Source organism: Schistocerca gregaria, chromosome 3 (genome assembly GCF_023897955.1).
Source record: "Schistocerca gregaria isolate iqSchGreg1 chromosome 3, iqSchGreg1.2, whole genome shotgun sequence".
Classification (NCBI taxonomy): domain Eukaryota; kingdom Metazoa; phylum Arthropoda; class Insecta; order Orthoptera; family Acrididae; genus Schistocerca; species Schistocerca gregaria.
Window position 1 is genome coordinate 350,652,597 of NC_064922.1, and position 20,253 is coordinate 350,672,849.

Consider the following 20,253-nt stretch of genomic DNA (forward strand, 5'->3'; position numbering starts at 1 on the left):
CAGGTGCTAAAATCAACACCGATAAATGCACCTTTGTCAATATTCGAGGATTCGACGCATTTATTGTACCTTGGGTGAAGCGTGTCGAAGCCCACACCACTCTGGGGATGATTATCGACAAATCCCCGCTAAAAATGAATGCAAAAAATTGGAAGCAGGTGACCAATAAAATGCAAGGTGCCATGTATGAAAACAATTGGAGTTCCGTTGACATTCTCCAACGCATATGGCTCCTCAGCAGTTATATATTCAGTAAAGCGTACTATTCGCCCCAAATATTTCCAGTCCCCAAGATGCAGGCCAAACACGTGATGAAACTCTCTAATAGATTCATCTGGCAAGGGCATCTGTTCAAAGTGAAATACACCACGCTGAAGTCTTGCAGACAGGCCGGCGGACTCAACATGCCTGACATTAACTGAAAGTGTACTGTGTTATATATTAAACGAATCAACCAACGTGTTGGACAAGGAACCTCTCAGAATAACCAGTTGGCTCTTGCGAACCTTACAACCCACCGATATGCACCCACCCATTGATGTAGGTAAAATGCATTACAAACTACGAAATGTCAAGCAGTTTTTTCTTAAAGTAAGCTACAATGATGGACATTATTTCACGCAGGATTTACCGACGAGGCAACTGTTATTAAAAAGATGGATATCTCCAATAGCCTGGAATCCCAATGAACTTAAATACCCGAGTGTTCATTGGAAGAGAGTTTGGGACAGCATAAGTTTAACCGTCTACACTGCTGAGGCGGCATCCACATGGTATAAAGTGGTAAACAATGTTATACCCACTAATGAAAGGTTGCATAGAATCGGTTTAAGTGACAGTGATAAATGCGTCTGCTGTGGTCTGGTCGACACCTTACGCCATCGCTTAGCTTGTGGCGGTCATCTCATTAACTGGAAGTGGGTGCAGCAGAGGCTGGGCCTGATTACCCGCAGCAGCCCAGCCAGCCACTGCACCGACATCCTGCTCTGCCTGGACACGAGACATTTTCCCGCTACCAAAGCCAACATCGTGATGTGGCTGTTAGGACAGTTTGTGACATATATCATCATTCACAATAGTGAGATAATCTCATTAGTTTCGAGGCTTATATGAGAACGGCACGTTGGAAGATGAAACGTTATTCAAATTTCACGACGATGTTTGGTAACATGTTTGACATACTTTTTGGAAAACAAGGCGTAGGGTAATTCTCGACGTCGGTAAGGACACAAATCACATGCAAGACTATGTAGCGAACAAAATACACAACGATTAAGGGGTTACGCCTGTTCCTAGGACTGCTCCCGACTTCTCAATGGTGTTATTAACTTCATTTGACGTTTTTCTTAATTTATGTTGCCTGTGCATGTCTTCGTTATTCATTTGTATGCTCCAAATGACCTTCTGTGAACAATTTGGACGGTTGTGAATCAATTGACAGGACTGAAATTCTAGTTAAGACAGTCAATTATATATAATATATTTTTTGTAAATCACTTTAATATGTTTGTCTCTGTCTGGGCTGAAGATGCTCTTGTCAGTTCCATATTTTTGTTCTGTTTTGTAAGCTTACAAATGGCACGATATTGCACTATATTGAAATGTGTTCTTCAGTCTATTGTAGGATACAACTTCATTCTTTTGTTTTTGTGCTTATGTGTTTATATGATTGTTTTAATAAAGGAAAAAAGATGAAAAAAGCGGTTGTAGGCGCTACAGTCTGGAACCGCGCGACCGCTACGGTCGCAGGTTCGAATCCTGCCTCGTGCATGGATGTGTGTAATGTCCTTAGGTTAGTTAGGTTTAAGTAGTTGTAAGTTTAGGGGACTGATGTCCCATAGTGCTCAGAGCCATTTGAACCATTTTTGAACTGGCTTGCAGTCTGTGCTCTTGATGTTCATACAACTGCTTCTCTTTTCTCCAAAGGATTAATTTTCTTATGGGCAGCAACTAGCTGTGGCATAGTTTGCTTCTAATGTCTTGAATTTGTTCTCTAACTCATGCTTAATATTTAAGCTCTTTCTGCCAATATCAGATTAGAGATATTTTCATTTCCCTTCACCTGCTCCATTTGTTGCATTTGTATATTTTATTTTCGTCATTTAAATTCAATATCTCCTGTTACATCCAAGTATTTCTACTAGGTCTTGTCTTCGTACCTAAGAAACCATCTGCTGCCCCCACTCTTTCATCTCTCAAAGCTACCCATTCGTTTTCTATTGTATTCGTTTCTCCTGTTAGGCTTGCCTAACGCTCCCTCTCAAAATCTCAGTAGCCTCTGGTTGCTTCAGTTTATCCAGACCATATCTTCTTAATTTCCTAAATATTTTCTATTTCTTTAATTTTAGTCTGCAGTTCAAAAACAATAAATTACGGCCAGATTTCATATCTATTCCTGCAAATACTTTTCTGTTTAAAATCTCGTTTCTAAATCTGTCTTGCAATTTTGTCATATGATGACATAATTGAGACCGTGGCTGTTGTTTGAAGACAAATGTTGATGGTGTTAGGACAGCAACCAGCCACAAATTTACTTTCAGTTCCTTTATTCAAACGGTTCCGTTACCGGTTTCGAATCGTTGTGGTTCATCCTCAGACGGTTTACATGCTTTCTTTATGACATGTGGTGTGTTTTTTACAGATTAATTGTCGTGAAATGTTTCCCGACGGTACCCTTTGAATAAAGGATCTGAAAGTAAATTTGTGGCTGTTTGCTGTCCTAACACCATCAACATTAGTCTTAAATCTGTCTACCATTATGTAATCGATCTGTAAACTTCCATTGGCACGACGTCTTTTACACGTACAAAGCCTTTTTATATGTTTCTTAAACCAACTGTCGGCGATGCTTAAATTATGCTCTATGCAAAATTCCACTAGGCGGCTTCTGTTTTTTTCATTTTCCCAATCTATGTTCTTCTATTTTTCTTCCTTCTCTTCCTTTTCCTACTACCGAATCCCAGTCACACATCACAATTAAATTGTCATCTAACTATCAGAATAATTTCCCTGACTCATCACACGCTGTATTGCTCTGCCCCATTTTGTGTTGATAACGTTGTACTGACCAGACCAGAAATCCGAAACCGGCTGGTGTGGCCGAGCGGTTCTAGGCGCTTCAGTGTGGATCCGCGTGACCGCTACGGTGGCAGGTTCGAATACTGCCTCGGGCATGGATGTGTGTGATGTCCTTAGGTTAGTTAGGTTCAAGTAGTTCTAAGTTCTAGGGGACTGATGACCTCAGATGTTAAGTCTCATAGTGCTCAGAGCCATTTGTCACATTTTGAACCAGAAATACGATTCTTCTTGCGGCTGCGCTTCACTAATTCCTATTATATCTAATTTCAAGCTATCCACGTCCCTTTTTAAGTTCTTCTCTTAGGTATCCCATTAAGTGAGCTAAGATGCCATGCTCCGACTCGTAAAATGTCAAGGAGTATTGGCGTGCGGTGTGGAATCTGTACCAGATACAGATGACGGAAGACAAAGTTCAGATAACGGTAGCTCGTTTGGTATTATTGCGAAATAGGGGAGAAACTGTCGTAAATATTTTACACGAGTTGGGGTGATAGCCACAAAGACAAAAATATCAGTGAAAATGTTTCGTTTGCAGCCATCTACTGAGGGATAAATATCACCGTACTAAAATAAGAGAAATCGGAATTTACATGGAAAGATTTTAAGTGTTCACTTTTCCCACGCACATTTCGAGAGCAGGACGTTAGTGTAATAATTTGAAGGTGGTTTGATGAATAGCATGCCAGGCAGATAAGTGCGAATTGCAGAGAATTCAAGTGATTGTAAAAGCAGGTGTGGAACAACTCCCGTCCAGAGACCAGGATAAGGTATTACTTTATCTCTGGAATATTTTACCCGGGAAAATGCCATCACCTTTTAACTACACAGTTGGGCAATATGCCTTCAGAAAAAAGTGCCAGTTGCAGTTTCCTCTACTTTTAGCCATTCGCAGTGCCAACACAGCAACACCATGTTGGCTAACGTTGCAAGGCCAGATCAGTAAATCAAGTAGACCGTTGCCCTTCCTGGAAAGGCTGCTGCCTCTCTCCAGGAACCGCGGGTTTATTTGGCATTTTTACATGTACTCTTACACTGTAGTTGCACGTATGGCTAGGTTATCCGTAAAGTTCCTTCTATAAGGTTGATTCGAGAAGATACGACCCGAAGGCTGTAACATAAAAACCGCTGAACGGATCGCAAAGCCACTGCCTACGGCAAAAGACGTGTTCTTTATAAGAGCACTGAGGCCCCAGTCTCGCCTCTAGGGATACTTGGCTGCAGATCCACGTGACGGCAGCGCCAGCACATGCACAAGTCTATCGTGCACTGCACTCAGCAGTGGTAAGAACAGAGAAATGGGTGCGTCCAGAGAAGAGCAAAGGGGTGTAGTGGATTTAATGGCAGCGGAAGGGGTGCAGAGAATCAAAGTGCACCCCAGAAATGGAATGAGTGTACGAAGAGTATTGGATGTCCCGTGGAATTTCGATGTTCAGTAGTACTTCTGGGGTAATGGCTGTCACCGTAACACAGTGTTCTTCAATAATGAGGGCATCTACCTGCTGGACAATGGTATCGACAATGTGCTATGACGTTTCAGATTGTCCACCATCAGCCAACGACATCCGCTATTTCTTGAATCGTTTGTGCGATGCCTTTACGCACACAATGAACATGCACTGAACGTTTGCACATGTGCCATTTTTCGACAAATTTCTGTTATAAATGACATAGGCCTCGCCAAGTGCAAGGGGGTAATGTTCTCCCACTGTGGGGTAGAGGGCCACCAGAGAAATGCATGCTCAAAAATCAACGAGAAACTCTTCTTACAACAGGAAATTGGAAATTTGTGGTAAGTTCCTATGGGACCAAACTGCTGAGGTCATCGGTCCCTAGGCTTACACACCACTTAACCTAACTTAAAGTAAGGACATAACACACACACACACACACACACACACACACACACACACACGCACACACCCATGCCCGAGATGCCCGAGGGAGGATTCGAACCCGGAGGAAGACGCCTTAGACCGTTCCGCTGAGGCGCGCGGCATCATAACAGGAACAGATAATGTGACTCACCTGCGAAAGACCTTGCCACTTATGCAATGCTTTTAGAAAGTGAAATGAATAAGTAGACTATGGATCCATCTAAAATACAGGCAAACGTAGATCAAATGGTTCAAATGGCTCTAAAGCCTATGGGACTTAACACCTAAGATCACTTATTTCGACTTAAACCTAACTAATACCTTTATCTTTGAATTTTTTGTTTTCTTTGTTGGTTTAAAGATTTTATTTATTTCATTTATTTAGTGAAATCTAAGGACATCACACACATCCATGCCCGAGGCATGATTCCAACCTACGACTGTAGCAGCAGCGCGGTTCCGGACTGAAGCCCCTAGAACCTCGCTAACGTAGAATGGTCAATTCCATATCAAATCTACGTAAATCAAGAAACAGTAGATACGCTGCACAGAAAACGTAAGCAAACCTCTCCGTCGACAGCAGCCAGGAATTAGCGTCGTGGCGTACCGACAGCAATCTTGTGAAGTGAAGCTGAACATTCAAGAAGTACAGTACAACTCAATTACTTGTCCCCAAGACAAGAAGACACTTCCTCACCACGTGCGAAATCACGCCAGGTGAAGTTCTCAAACTACGGTCAAGGAAAGACCATGTTGGTAAAACTTGTATTAACCCACGGTTTGGGAGATGCTGACAGATATTCCTGGTGCAGCAACGCCTGAAATGGTAGGCTTCCCGACTTATCTGTTCAAGCCGACGCCTCATCCGAATGCGGCGCCTGTCAGAGAGTATGATGAAGATGTTGATGATCAGAGAGTATGATGAAGATGTTGACGATAATGATAATGTCGACTGCAAAGATTCCTCTATTTCCTCGTGAAATGGAGCGTTATGACTGTGATTATATTGATGATTACAATAATTGCAGAACAGTGAAGTGCAAAAAAAAAAAAGGTCCTTCTATCAAACACAAAAAAAAATATTTCTAACATTTGGAGCCCTCCTAAAAATGATTTTCATTTGCACACTAGCAAAATTTATAATAATTTAGTAGTTAATGTCGACTTAAGTCGTTTGTAGGATTTCAGTGCGCTACAGGTTGCTCTTGGACATATTATCGGAGATGGGCATCCTAAAGGAAAATATAATACCTATTCTACACCAGAGGCGTCAGACAGGATTCTTTTGAGAGTCCATAACGAGGCAATCAAGTTTAGACCATTATGTGATTTTCTCTGTCAGGCGTTCACGAGTAGAAATGAAACATTTGACACTGAGAACTTATAGTTGGATTTTGTAAAGGGCTGCGGACGCGCTGTTTTTGACCCAGGCCTCTAGTGCATTGTTCGCACTCGAAACACTTGGAAGGACAGGGATACTGCAGATAAATGCTGCTCGAAGTAAACTAACAAATACGATAACTAATTTACGAATTGAATGTTGATATTGTCTGTTTGGAAGAACCATACTGCAGAAACAATAAGCTCCCGCACTTTCTTGCGTGTATGATAAAGGTTACTGGCCACGATTAGGAAATGTCTGCCAATGTCTTTACAAGCGGCCACCTGACAGAGGTGGCACAGCTGTGTGAGAAGCATACGGTCACAGTAGAAGTTAAGGACCCGCAGACAATGTGGGTTGCAGTTAGGATGCAAATTCAGTATTCTCAATCCACGAGTATTATCAGTTGCTGTATATGGTATATGTCTCCCACTGTAAACAGATGGAAATGCAGAATCCTCTCTGTGGCACAGTAGGTAAACTGACGACCGAACGAGGTGAGATATTAGAGGATGATAAACGGGAACTCGACCTCATTGTTTTAAATGTAGAAGGCCGCTCGAGTCCATTAGATGGACGAGAAGGTGTAGTCACTAACATACACACTACTGGCCATTGAAATTGCTACACCACGAGGATGACGTGCTATAGGCACGAAATTTAGCCGACAGGAAGAAGATGCTGAGATATGCAAATAATTAGCTTTTCAGAGCATTCTCACAATGTTGGCGCCGGTGGCGACAGCTACAACGTGCTGACATGAGGAAAGCTTCCAATGTCAAAGCTCTGTTTGACCCATGCACCCAAATTGCGTGAAAATGTAATCACGTGTCAGTTGTAGTATAATACATTTGTCCAATGAATGCCCGTTTATCATCTGCGTTTCTTCTTGGTGAATATCAAAATAATGTCTACAGGTCACAAAAAGCGTTTCCTCAATTGTAGAAAATGATTTCCACATATAAATTTATGTAAGAGGAACTTCAAATACATATACTCATGTTAACAAGAAAAATTGAAAAAGAAAAGAATGCTACGGCCGCCCAGACGGAAATGCTTGACTCGAGGACTTTCGAGGCACGCACATACCAGCCAGGCTGAAGTATAATAGCGTAGCAACAATAGGTTTAGAAGCAGATATTGCTGTGGTTAGCCTACAAACCATGAATTCTTCCAATGCTGGCACTAACACATCTAGAAGCTGAAGTTATTCACTTGAAATTTGAGTTAATTCCTTTTATTTTCTCTCTTTTAATTCGTTCTTATTTTTCAAATGTCCTTTTTCATTTCTAGGTTAATGTTACCAATTGTTGCTATTAACATGATTTACTACTACATAGGTAATAATAAAACATCGTATGTTACTATGGTTACTTAATATGTATGGTCTGTTTAGAGTTTCCAGATAACTGGTCTAAAATTCGTACAAATTAATTGAAATAAACAGACTCAATCCTCTTCTTTAAGAACTCTTATTTATCTGTTCTCAGCACGACAGAGCGCAGTGGATGCTCGAAGCGCATACGTTAAAATGGTTCAAATGGCTCTGAGCACTATGCGACTTAACTTCTGAGGTCATCAGTCGCATAGAACTTAGAACTACTTAAACCTAACTAACCTAAGGACATCACACACATCCATGCCCGAGGCAGGATTCGAACCTGCGACCGTAGCAGTCGCGCGGTTCCAAACTGTAGCGCCTAGAACCGCTCGGCCACCTCGGCCGACCTCCGGGGAAGACCTAATTTAAATGGTCATCGCATGGGTCAGAAGGAGTGGACTCGTCCACACCCTTTAATTTCGATGAGATACAAATATGCGCATCAGTAGCTACACTGTTTAGAAGATCAATAAATACTGCTGAAAAAGAAAGAGAACATCGCAAAACGGGAGGAGGAAACGAAATGAAACTTCGCGGGTTGAGAAGGTATGTTATATTATTTTAGTGAATAAGAACGTATGAGTGGCCAAGTAAGTGGTCCTGACTGTCGGGATACCAGTTACTTTGGAAGAAGGCTGGGCATCTTGGACATATTCTGAGTCGTTGTCACCTTTGTGCTCATTGAGCAAAGACTACCAAATCCACTGGCTAGTCCCTCAACCGTTAGGTGTAAAATCCAATGGGACTCGGGGCAAGTAAGGCTAGCAACCTGCTTCCCTGGTACTTTAAATATGATGCTGGCAACAATCAGAGCAAAATGCCTCGGACACTTGGAGGTGACGGAGTCCCACCTCTAACTGACAGACCAGGGACTCCTAAGATACGACTTGGCAAACAAATGGTAATGAGATGGGGAGCTATTAATATCAATGGGGGCTACTCAGGGAAGAAGAGAGAGCTGGCAGAGACTGCAAGTAAGATGGGGCTGGACGTTTTAGCTGTTTGTGTCATTCGGTTAAGGGGTGAGAAAGAAGTGGAAGTGGGAGAATACAAGGTCTACCTGTCAGGAGTCAAAGCAGGAATAGCACAATGGGGTGTAGGGCTTTACATCAGGAAAGAATTGGAACCCAGCGTAGTTGCAATAAGGTATGTAAACCAACGACTGATGTGGATAAATTTGACAGTGTCTAGCAAGAAAATTAGGATTGTGTCAGTATATTCGCATTGTGAAGGGACAGATCAAGATAAGATGGATAGTTTTTATGAGGCACTCAGTGATGTAGTTGTTAGAGTAAAGGACAAGGACAGTGATCTGCTCATGGGGAATTTTAATGCCAGGATTGGAAATCGAACAGAAGGGTATGAAAAGGTTATGGGTAAATTTGGAGTGGATATGGAGGACAAGAGGAACGGGAAACAACTCCTGGATTTCTGTGCCAGTATGGGCTTAGTAATCACAAACTAATTTTTTAAACATAAGAACATTCATCGGTATACTTGAGAAGGCAGGGGAACCAGATCTGTCATTGACTATATAATAACAAATCAGGAATTCAGGAAGGCTGTGAGGGACACACGTGTCTTCAGGGGATTCTTTGATGACACTGATCATTACTTAATCTGAAGTGAAATTGGGATTGTGAGACCGAAAGTGCAGGAGGTCAGGTCCATATGTAGGAGGATAAGAGTGGAGAAACTTCAGGATAAGGAAATTAGGCACAAGTACGTGACAGCGATCTCAGAAAGGTACCAGTTAGTTGAATGTAGTCAATTACAGTCATTGGAAAAGGAATGGACAAGGTACAGGGACACAGTACTAGAAGTGGCTAAAGAATGTCTTGGAACAGTAGTGTGTAAAAGTAGGATGAAGCAAACAGCTTGGTGGAATGCCACAGTCAAGGGAGCCTGTAAAAGGAAAAAGAAGGCGTATCAAAAATGGCTACATACTAGAGCTCAGGTAGACAGAGAAAGTTATGTTGAAGAAAGAAACAAAGCCAAACAGATAATTGCAGCATCCAAGAAGAAATCTTGGGAAGACTTTGGAAACAGGTTGGAGACTATGGGTCAAGCTGCTGGAAAACCATTCTGGAGTGTAATTAGCAGTCTTCGAAAGGGAGGTAAGAAGGAAATGACAAGTATTTTGGACAGGTCAGGAAAACTGCTGGTGAATCCTGTGACTGCCTTGGGCAGATGGAGGGAATATTTTGAAGAGTTGCTCAGTGTAGGTGAAAATACGATCAGTAATGTTTCAGATTTCGAGGTAGAATGGGATAGGAATGAGCCCTCTTTCAAACCCTACGATGTGCTCATAACGCTGCTTCATATGGGAACTCGGCATCTCCCTGACATGGTCACTGACAGCATTAGACGCTGTTTTCGCCCTTTATGCACCGTACCAAACCTGGTATTAACTGCACTCACGAACAACACCAATGCATCTGGAGGCCAATTAATGTACAGAGTGTCGCTCCCAAGAGAACACGCAACCGAGTAGCCCTCCTCCATGGCGGTAGCAGTCTGCCTGGCTGCCCAGGGCGGTGTTATTGCTCCTGGAGTAAATTTTTTCTTCGTGTTTTAATATTCCTGTTAATACATAGAAACTAGGCTGTTTTGGGAGCGCACTATTGAACAGGCACGAAAAATTCCGCTTTAAAAACGAATTTCTTTGTATATGGAATTAAACCGTCTCACTTTGTAGATAATAGACGACGCATGAAAGAGTTGATGAGCAGTATTTCTTTGCACTGACTGCAGCTACACATTTAAATTAAATAAAAAAAAACGAAATTGCAAGTATCTGGCGAAACAGCAAAGAAATTCTTCTGATGACTCTTTGGAAGGACATCCGGTGTAAGAATGGAAGGCCTAACGAAAAGTAGGCTATATTTACGCAGTAGTATTTGAAGATAGTTTTGAACCGAGTAGTGTTCGAAATTTACAGTATACACAGTGAGTAGATATCGATATCAGAAAAACTTCACTAAATCCTCCTGAACTCGACACCATACAGCGATCGAAGAAATCCTGTTGAAAGCATTGCACATATAACACTAGCAATTTGTGAAAAGCTTGAAAATTGGACTAAAGAAAAAAACAGCCACACGAAAGAGGTTGACAGTCAAATGTGTATTTTACAGCGGGCTAGATAAAAACATTCATAAGCAGTAATGCACTACAGGTCCCCTCGGAAAGAAGAATATTATCCAAATTCGTTAACATCAAATAACCTAGAATAAGCCAGTTAAAACATTATTAGTTGACTTTATTCAGAATATTTGTCACCAATAAAGGCCCTGCAGTTAGAGAAGCCGGGAACAGTATTATTGGTTCAAAAGGCTCTGAGCACTACGCGACTTAACTTCTGAGGTCATCAGTCGCCTAGACCTTAGAACTACTTAAACCTAACCAACCTAAGGACATCACACACATCCATGCCCGAGGCAGGATTCGAACCTGCGACCGTAGCGGTCGCTCTGCTCCAGACTGTAGCGCCTAGAACCGCTCGGCCACTCCGGCTGGCAACAGTATTACTATTAAAAGTTTTATTATCTAGAAACCTATTTTAGGTAGAAGAACAATTGACGACAGCTTATGTGTAATTCTAAAGAGAGAGATAAAGTTACGCTCCTTTCGACTTTGGCGAAGCAAATTCCCAAAAATAAGTGTAAGCGATTCCTAAGGAGCATTAGTAATGGAGAACGCTGTACCTAGACTAATGACGTCGCTGATGAAGAATTTTTCTGGCGAAAGAAAGGATGGGCTGTAGATGGAGAGCAAGGAGAAAAAGTTAAGATTACTATTCGTGATATGCAGGAAATCTGGGTTGATGCCGAAGTCTGGCACAAGTTTCTAGCAAATGCTGAAGACGTGTTGGTTCCAGTGCCAGTGCCAGTGACAGCTGGCACAAATTCTCAGTTGCCATTACAAATTCATCTAACTGCATGTTCAGCACATCATAACTGTTTGCGCTGACATTATCATTGTATCCAAATTCCTTCATTTCTTGCGAAGTGTATATGGGAGAAAGCCGTGTGTTGTCAGAGTGTCTGGTAGCTCTCGGAATTTTAAGAGTGAAGCTGTGATGCCTAATGCGCTTCTTTTATGCTCACCACCGTAATTGGATAGCGTGCGATTTGGAATGACTGATGACACAGGATTCATTCACGGCCAAAGTGGGAAAATGAGATCATAGACGAAATTAAAAATGTCAAAAACTCACATTTCTATAGTAACTTCTACTCAAAACTGTTGGAGTATAAAATAAGTGACAATTCAGAATATTTATGAATTTGGGATTCACTATCAATGTCTTTGTAATTCCTTACAATAATTCTTATTCTGTCACAGTCTCTCTTACTGTAATATACACTGAAGAGCCAAAGAAACTTGTACACCTGCCTAATATCGTGTAGGTCCCCCGCGAGCACGCAGAAGTGCCGCAACACGACGTGGCATGGACTCGACTGCTGTCTGAAGTAGTGCTGGAGGGAATTGACACCATGAATCCTGCAGGGCTGTGCATGAATCCATAAGAGTACTGGGGGGGATCTGTTCTCAACAGTACAATGCAAGACATCCCAGATATGCTACTCCATAATTCTCAAGTCTGGACAGTTTGGTGGTCATCGGAAGGGATTACTCACAGGAGAGTCGTCCTGGTGCCACTCTCAAGCAAATCTGGACGTGTGAGGTGTCGCATTGTCCTGCTGGAATTTCCCATGTCCGTAGGACTGCACAATGGACATGAATGGATGCAGCTGATCGGACAGGATGCTTGCGTACGTGTAACCTGTCAGAGTCGTATCTACACGTACAAGTATTTGTTAGTGAACAAATCCAAAACCTCAACAAAATCAAACTAAAAGAAAAGTAATCAATTGCAAAATAATATCTATTTATATTTAAATCAGCATATCACTCCAACTGCACACACCATTACAGAGGCTTCACCAGCTTGAACAGCCCTCAGCTGTCATGCAGGGTACATGGGTCAATGTGGTTGTCTCCATACCCGTAGACGTCCATCTGCTCAATACAATTTGAAACGAGACTCGTCCGACCAGGTAACATGTTTCCAGTCGTCAACAGTCCAGTGTCGGTGTTAACAGGCCCAGGCGAGGCGTAAAGCTTTGTGTCGTGCAGTCATCAAATGTAAACGAGTGGGCCTTCGCCTCCGAAAGCCCATATCGATGATGTTTCTTTGAACAGTCCGGACGCTAACACTTGTTGATGGCACAGCACTGAAATCTACAGCAATTTTCGGAAGGGTTGCACTTCTGTCCCTCAATCGTCGTTGCTCCCGTTCTTGCACAATCTTTTTCCGGCCGAAGAGATGTCCCAGATTTGATGTTTTACCGAATTCCTGATATTCACGGTACACTCGTGAAGGCCGCCGATGTGGCAGAGCAGTTCTACGCGCTACAGTCTGGAACCGCGCGACCGCTCCGGTCGCAGGTTCGAATCCTGCCTCGGGCAGGGATGTGTGTGACGTTCTTAGGTTAGTTAGGTTTAAGTAGTTCTAAGTTCAAGGGGACTGATGACCTCAGCAGTTAAGTCCCATAGTGCTCAGAGCCATTTGAACCATTTGAACACTCGTGAAATGGTCGTTGGGGAAATGCCCCACTCTATCGCTGCCTTCGAGATGCTGTGACCCATCGCTCGTGCACCGACTATAACACCACGTTCAAACTCATTTAAATCTTGATAACCTGCCATTGTAGCAGCAGTAACCGATCTAACAACTGCGTTGCCGACCGCAGCTCCGTGTTGTGTCTGTTTACGTATCTCTGTATTTGAATACGCATGCCTATACCAGTTTCTTCGGCGCTTCAGTGTATCTCGTCGGCCAATAACACAGAAAATTTTGAAAATAGTTCGAGTAGATTTCCCGACCATGACATATTTCTGGGTGGAGAATTTAATTTGCCGTATATAGACTGGGAGACTGAAACGTTTACAACGGGTGGCAGGGACAAAGAATCCAGTGAAATTTTTTTAGTGCGTTATCTGAAAACTACCTTGAGCAGTTAAACAGAGAACCGACTCATCGCGATAACATATTAGACCTTCTGGGGACAAACAGACTCAAACTATCTGAAACAGTTAACGCAGAACAGGGAATCAGCGATCATAAAGCGGTTACTGCATCGATGATTTCAGCCGTAAATAGAAGTATTAAAAAAAAAGTAGGAAGAGTTTTCTGTTTAGAAAAAGTGACAAAAAGCAGATTTCAGAGTACTTGAAGGCTCAACACAAAAGTTTTGTCTCAAGTATAGATAGTATTGAGGATCAGTGAACAAAGTTCAACAGCATCGTACAATATGCATTAGATGAGTATGTGCCAAGAAAGATCGTAAGAGATGGAAAAGAGCCACCGTGGTACAACAACAAGTTAGAAAACTGCGGCTGAAGCAAAGTGAACTTCACAGCAAACATAAACATAGCCAAGGCCTTGCAGACAAACAAAAATTACGCGAAGCGAAATGTAGTGTGAGGAGGGCTATGCGAGAGGCGTTCAATGAATTCGAAAGTAAAGTTCTATGTACTGACTTGGCACAAAATCCTAAGAAATTTTGGTCTTATGTAAAAGCAGTAGGTGATTCAAAACGAAATGTCCAGACACTCTGTAACAAAAATGGTACTGAAACAGAGGATGACAGACTGACGGCCGAAATACTAAATGTCTTTTTCCAAAGCTGTTTCACAGAGGAAGACTGCGCTGTAGTTCATTCTCTAGATTGTCGCACAGATTACAAAATGGTAAATATCGAAATAGATGACAGTGGGTTAGAAAAACAATTAAAGTCGCTCAAAAGAAGAATGGCCGCGGAACCTGATGGGATACCAGTTCGATTTTACACAGAGTACCTAAAGGACTTGCCCCCCCCCCCCCTTCTTGCAGCGGTGTACCGAAGGTCTCTAGAAGAGCGTATCGTTCCAAAGGATTGGAAAAGGGCACAGGTCATCCCCGTTTCCAAGAAGGGACGTCGAACAGATGTGTAGAACTATAGACCTATATCTCTAGCGTCGATCAGTTGCAGAATTTTGGAACACGTATTATGTTCGAGTATAATGTCTTTTCTGCAGACTAGAAATCTACTCTATAGAAATCAGCATGGGTTTCTAAAAAGACGATCGTGTGAAACCCAGCTCGCGCTATTCGTCCACGAAACTCAGAGGGCCATAGACACGGGTTCCCAAGTAGATGCTGTGTTTCTTGACTGCGGCAAGGCGTTCGATACAGTTCCCCAGAATCGTTTAATGAACAAAGTAAGAGCATATGGATTATCAGACCAATTGTGTGATTGGATTGAAGAGTTCCTAGATAACAAAAACAGCATGTCATTCTCAATGGAGAGAAGTCTTCCGAAGTAAGAGTGATTTCAGGTGTGCCGCAGGGGAGTGTCATAGGACCGTTGCTATTCACAATATACATAAATGACCTGGTGGATGACATCGGAAGTTCACTGAGGCTTTTTGCAGATGGTGCTGTGGTGCATGGAGAAGTTGTAACAATCGAAAATTGTAGTGAAATGCAGGAGTATCTGCAGCGAATTGACGCATGGTACAGGGAATGGCAATTGAATCTCAATGTAGACAAGTGTAATGTGCTGCGAATACATTGCAAGATAGAACCCTTACCATATAGCTACAAAATAGCAGGTCAGCAACTGGAAGCAGTTAATTCCACAAATTATCTGGGAGTAGGCATTAGGAGTGATTTAAAATGGAATGGTCATATAAAGTTGATCGTCGGTAAAGCAGATGCCAGACTGAGATTCATAGGAAGAATCCTAAGGAAATGCAATCCGAAAACAAAGGAAGTAGGTAACAGTACACTTGTTCGCCCACTGATTGAATATTGCTCACCAGTGTGGGATCCGTACCAGATAGGGTTGATAGAAGAGATGGAGAAGATCCAACGGAGAGCAGCGCGCTTCGTTACAGGATCATTTGGTAATCGTGAAAGCGTTACGGAGATGATAGATAAACTCCAGTGAAAGACTCTGCAGGACAGATGCTCTGTAGCTCTATACGGGCTTTTGTTCAAGTTTCGAGAACATACCTTCACCGAGGAGTCAAGCAGTATATTGCTCCCTCGTACGTATTTCTCGCGAAGAGACCATGAGGATAAAATCAGAGAGATTATAGCCTTTCTTTCCAGAAACAACAGGAGACTGGAATGGAAGGGAGAACCGATAGAGGTACTCGAGGTACCCTCCGCCACACACCGTCAGGTGGCATGCGGAGTATGAATGTAGATGTAGATGTAGATGTAGACGTGACTGAAAGATGTGCTGAGGATATTTGCGAGTGACTAACATCGATAGTTAAATCGAAATCAACTTCGTTTCGACCGCCATTTTGTTTATACTGTACAGTAGAACTGATCGTGATGTGTTTTAAGCGTTCCTTGCACGTTGATGAACAGTTGGTCGACATGATCCAAGAATCCATGGCAATGGATGCAACTTAACATATCACGACAGCGGTTTTATATATACGTACGAAGTGAGTAATTGTTTATGTGAACAACAAACTAAATAAAGAAATGAATATTCTCTCATATTAGGTTTTGAGTCTCTTTCTCCAGGTGATGACTATGGCACACGACTAAAGCGTACAGAACAACAATAATATTGCGGCGTTTCTGCTACTGGACTATGTGAAGGAATATTTAAAACTACATACACGCACGCTCCCCGTCCTGACCGCTCATAAAATTACTGAATTTTAGCTCAAATGAAACTACTCGCAACATGGAAACAATATTTAAATACCCAGCGTACGGCAAAGGATTATTAAACCGATATTCTCGCTTAGAGGCCCTGCATCTGCATCTGACTGAATTACATTTACTTCTTCCCCAAGGGAATCTAAAATTCAGTTTTCCAACTTTCCTCAGAGTCTATACTCCTTCTTAATAATTAAAAAACTGCACCCGTTCATGAAATTATTTTCAAATTTTATTAAATGTTGCATTAACTATTAATCACCACTCAAATTCAAATATCCTTACTAATAAACGAATACACTGAAAGTACGATCAGAACAAATGAGCGGTTGTAACATGTGTAAAATACCGGGCGAAAACTCAATAAACCACGGGATAACATAGATAGAGAGGTAAAAATTTACACACAAGCTTGGAATGACATGGGGTTTTATTAGAACAAAAAAAAGCACCCCATATTGCTAGACGCGTGAAAGATCTCTTGCGCTCGTCGTTTGGTGATGATCGTGTGCTCAGCCACCACTTTCATGATGCTTGGCCTCCCAGGGCCCCAGACCTCAGTCCGTGCAATTATTGGCTTTTGGGGTTACCTGAAGTCGCAAGTGTATCGTGATCGGTCGACATCTCTAGGGATGCTGAAAGACAACATCCGACGCCAATGCCGCACCATAATTCCGGACATGCTTTACATTGCTGTTCACAACATTATTCCTCGGCTACAGCTACTGTTGATGAATGATGGTGGACATATTGAGCATTTCCTGTAAAGAACATCATTTTGCTTTGTCTTACTTTGTTATGCTAATTATTGCTATTCTGATCAGATGAAGCCCCATCTGTCGGACATGTTTTGAAGGTTTGTAATTTTGTTTGGTTCTAATAAAACCCCATGTCATTCCAAGCATGTGTGTCAATTTCTACCTCTCTATCCACATTATTCCGTGATTTATTCAGTTTTCAAATTTATACTGACTTTTTTATCACCCAGTATGTTCCCAAGAAATATTATCAGACTCACGATTAATGCTAAGAAGTCAATCTAGAAAAGTTTTCTAATTCACTTCTATTGTGGGTTAATTATGTACCAGTTGAAATATTTCAGAAAATCTCGGCATTGTAGCTGCTGTACCAGCAATTCAATTAGTTTTATGTGGTCGTTCCAGTTTAGATTCCTCCTGGAGGGTACTACTAGACATTCTAAATTTGCAACTGTTTGTAGTGATTTGACGCCAATAGTGTAAGCGACGTTGAACCTGTTCGTACACTATGCGTTATTTTTGTACTGTCCAGTCACATTAACATGACCACCTGTCAAACCTTAATAACTACCTCCTGCAGCGCGGACGGCTGTGAGACTTAAAGGAAGAGTCAATGAAGTCCTGAAACGTATCGATAGGGATGTGAATTCATGCAGATTCCTGTACTGTGGTTCCTCCTTTGCCAATCCATGGCGTGTGCAGCTCTATCGAGGATATTCCACATTGGTTTTCAATCCGGAGAGACTGGTGGCCAGGAGAGTACGATAAACTCACCCCGGTGCTCTTCAAACCATACTTGTAGAATGTGAGCTGTGTGACATCTTGCATTATCCTGCTGGTAGATACCATTGTGCCGAGGCAAAACAGAGTGCATGCTTGTGTTGATAGTCTGTGCCTTCTAGAATGACGAAATCTCCCAGGGAACACCATGAATGGGTTCCACAGACTATAATGCCTGTTCGTCCGACCTTGACCTTTCCGACGATTGTTGTAGGGTGTTTGCTTTCAGAAGTTTCACGCCGTACACACCAAAAGCCATCTGTCCGAGGGAGTATAAAACGTGATTCATCTTAAAAGGCCACTTGTCGTCTTTCAGTAGACGTCCAGTTGTGGTATTGGCGTACAAATTCCAGCCATCGTCGCTGACGAACAGTAGTTAGCATGGGTGGATGGCCCAGACGCCTGCTGCGGAGGCCCACACGCAGCAGCGTTCGCTGAACGGTCCTTGAGAACACATTGTTGGTAGCCCCTTGGTCGCTCAACAGTACCGCGTCCATTCGCTCGTACACTTTACCGCACCCGTTGTTCATCCGTGCCGGCCGGGGTGGCCGAGCGGTTCTAGGCGCTACAGTCTGGAACCGCGCGACCACTACGGTCACAGGTTCGAATCCTGCCTCGGGCATGGGTGTGTGTGATGTCCTTAGGTTAGTTAGGTTTAAGTATTTCTAAGTTCTAGGGGACTGATGGCCTCAGAAGTTAAGTCCCATAGTGCTCAGAGCCATTTGAACCATTTTGTTCATCCGTGATCTGTCGCCCGTAGTGCAACACAACTGTCTCGGCGACGATTCTAGGTAGCCCCATTTTGTCATTCACTGTGTACTGCACCTTAACCATGGCGGCAGGCGAACAGTTTACAGACTTAATTGTTTCGGAAATACTTTAACCCTTGTCCCGAAAGCCAATTATCATTCCCTTTAGGACATCAGATAAACAACTTCGTTTTTGCATTAAGATAACGACTGCACTGTTTTCTGTGTCCCTGCTACACGCTTTACATGTCCTCCACTGTTAATACTACCATCTGTTGTCTGCGTGTGATTATTGCACGTTGACGTGGAGCTTATGCAGTGGTCACATTGATGTGTCTATACCATGTGTTTACGTCGTCGAGAATCGACTAGCAGTCCATGCTCCAAACATCGATGGTCTGTTTGTCTTCATGCGTTTCGCTACAGTGAATTGAAATGCTAGTAATGGCACTATTGGCCATCTGGGGTTGTAACGCTACTTAGTGCCAAGTCAATTTGATGCGGCAATTTGCGTGTCGATGATGAAATGATTTTTGTGCCGTTGCAATGATCCTGTACGGGCCTCGTGCAGCAACACCCCATAAGAGCGTCATGTAGCATTCTACGTCACCCACCATATCATTTATACAGTGTCACCGAGAACAAAATGACGTTTTTCGATTAAGTTTGCTCTCTTTCGTTTCAATAAAAAAATCTGGCATGTTTTCTAATATGTATTAAAATTTAAACATAAGTCAGGTAGTTCATTAGCTGTCCGTCAAACTTCCTCTGCAAATGACTTACGATAGATGCTTACCGCTTCGTCCTTGCTCGTCTCCTTCATTCGTGTTTCGGTATTGTATTTATCAGGACAGGAACGTGATTTAGTATGTTCGCAAAAAATTCAGTAGTGGTTAATTAGAAGAATTTTAGATTTCCTTTGTATGGGAACAACCTGTGAATTGGGTGGTGTCACCTTAAACTGCGTTTAAGTTCCTTCTCATAGTTTTTCTCTCAATTGTTTCCAATATTTCAGTGTTATGTTTAGTGACAGACTCCCCACGGATGTCCAGGTTTCAACGAGGAAAACTTTCAAGCGGCATTTCACGACCACATTACAAGAAGAGCATTCTTTATGGTAAGCGTTTTGTGCAAATCGGTAGAATCGTTCGAACTTACTCATTCTGTCGGGCAGACTGCTATTTCTACCATGTTAGGCTAAATTCTTTCACCGAGGCATTGAAATTTTTCTTGACTTTGTCTCTTGCATTGATATGCCATCAGCTTCTTTTGAAGATGGTACAATACTGGGTTTCTCCAGTGACATTTGGGATCCTCCTTTGATTGGTTACGTGCTGAGACAATTTACCTGGATTTCCGCTGTTTCCCGACAGAAATTCGTGCTATATAGCCTGCAAAGTTCGAACAATTTACCTGTGTAGCGCATGGCGCTAAATAATGGGGCTTCAACCGTAAATTACTTTGTTTTCGAGCACATACACTGTTTCCATGCAACCTTTTCACTACATCTGCATCTAC